The 1,610-nt window shown below is 39.4% G+C and overlaps 1 protein-coding gene across 5 annotated transcripts in view; it reads right to left on the bottom strand.

Annotated features, from left to right (window-relative positions):
- The window catches only part of LOC106878525 (GRAM domain-containing protein 4), a 176,116-nt gene that overhangs the window by 162,006 nt on the left and 12,500 nt on the right, over nucleotides 1–1,610 (bottom strand). Inside the window, exon 1 of one of the 5 annotated variants that reach the window (XM_052971960.1) lies at nucleotides 667–1,571. The exons of the other annotated variants lie outside the window; for them this stretch is intronic. The gene's annotated coding sequence lies outside the window, so the exon portion shown is untranslated. Of the gene's footprint in view, nucleotides 1–666; nucleotides 1,572–1,610 lie in introns of those variants that run through there. 5 annotated transcript variants of the gene reach the window in all.

Genomic DNA, 1,610 nt, shown 5'->3' with positions numbered 1-1,610 from the left:
GTACACACCTGTGTCTGCCTTTTGTATTACGCACACGTACGTGCGTGTACAGGTATATTCATACACATATATGTTTATAAAGTTGTATATACCCATATATATGTTTATAGAGTTGTGTGTGTGTGTGTATATATATATATATATATAGTACGTGGTGCATATAAATCTACATAGCTTCCGACCAAATACACACCCGTTTGTCCAGAAGGGGAACGGACACAGTGAAACGAGGGGGGGGGGTTGAGTTAAGTAGTGAGGGTCTTCGTCGTCTGGGGTAAATAACATCTTATCCACACAGCTTCTGTTTATAAAAAATCCCACAGATATACAGAAAAAAGAAACGTAATAAAAAAAATGCCGAAAAGGTGGTTCCCATATCTCTATACATTTGTCTTCAATACACATCTACGTAATCGAGTTAATTTCGTAGAATTTATATAGACGTAATATCTGCCACAGTGACACAAACCATTTTCTATATACACACCTGAGTTCCATCCACACATACATATATACACTCACATATGTCACATGCGCGAGAAAATCTCATAAACAACTAATGTTTTCTTGCAATGTTCACGTTGGAAGGAATTCGGGGTGGAAAAAGTAGAGAAAATATCAACGGAATTTTGAATTAAAAAAAAAAGGCTCTCGAATTGTACTTACCGTTTCTTAGAAGGGAACATTCTCTTGTGAAATAGTTTTGTAAATCCGTGCTGTCCGCGTGTATATATAGGATTAAGTACGAGTATATATATGTACGGCTATACGTATATATATATTCCTTATATCAGTTTAGGTATGTCTAGCTGCGTGTTCGCATATTGGTTCTACCATTTCTCTCTCTCTCTCTCTCTCTCTCTCGTAATTTATCTATTTATGTGTCTGTTTATCTTGTTGACTGTATGTCTGTGTATATACACATAAACATTATCTATCTCCATCTGCCTACACGTATCTTATAGATATATATTCATAATATAATCTAATCATGCATTCGTCTGTCAATCCAATTAGCTGCTAATTAATCTGTTTATCTCTCTTTTTTACCTACCCTTCCGTCTCTCTTGTAATTCCAACACGGGTTTCAAAGCTTACGTAGAAAGAGAATCGCTGATGTTTGTAGAATCCAATCAGTCATGAGCTGTCGATGGTGATTCAATCGAACCCGGGAAATCACATCATCGAAGATAGCCGAGCAGGTATGCATGAATGGTTGGGAGGCCAGTAGTCTGATCACTCTCTCTCTCTCTCTCTCTTTTCATCCAAGCTGCGTGCTAGCTCTGTGCGTATGTATCTGTGTGAGTGCGTGTGTGCTACTATGTGTGTGTAAGTGCGCGACTACTGTGAGAGCGCGTGCGTGTGTGTAGTCGCGCCTGTATATCTGTGTATGTACGCTAGTGTGTATCTATGTGTATACGTGCGTCTACGTACTGCTCTCTCTCTCTCTCTCTCTCTCTCTCTCTCTCTTTCTGTATAGAATCACAGTAGTAGTTTCATCTAGTCATCATTGCACTTGTCTGCTGTGTTCTTGGAGTCAGTGTTGGCGATAGTGATGATGGTGGTGGTGATGGTGGCGATCACTCTACTAGTGGTAATGATGGTGGTGG

The sequence above is a fragment of the Octopus bimaculoides genome, chromosome 11 (genome assembly GCF_001194135.2).
Source record: "Octopus bimaculoides isolate UCB-OBI-ISO-001 chromosome 11, ASM119413v2, whole genome shotgun sequence".
Classification (NCBI taxonomy): domain Eukaryota; kingdom Metazoa; phylum Mollusca; class Cephalopoda; order Octopoda; family Octopodidae; genus Octopus; species Octopus bimaculoides.
Note: the sequence above shows the minus strand (reverse complement) of the source record. Positions and strands in the feature narration are given on the sequence as shown.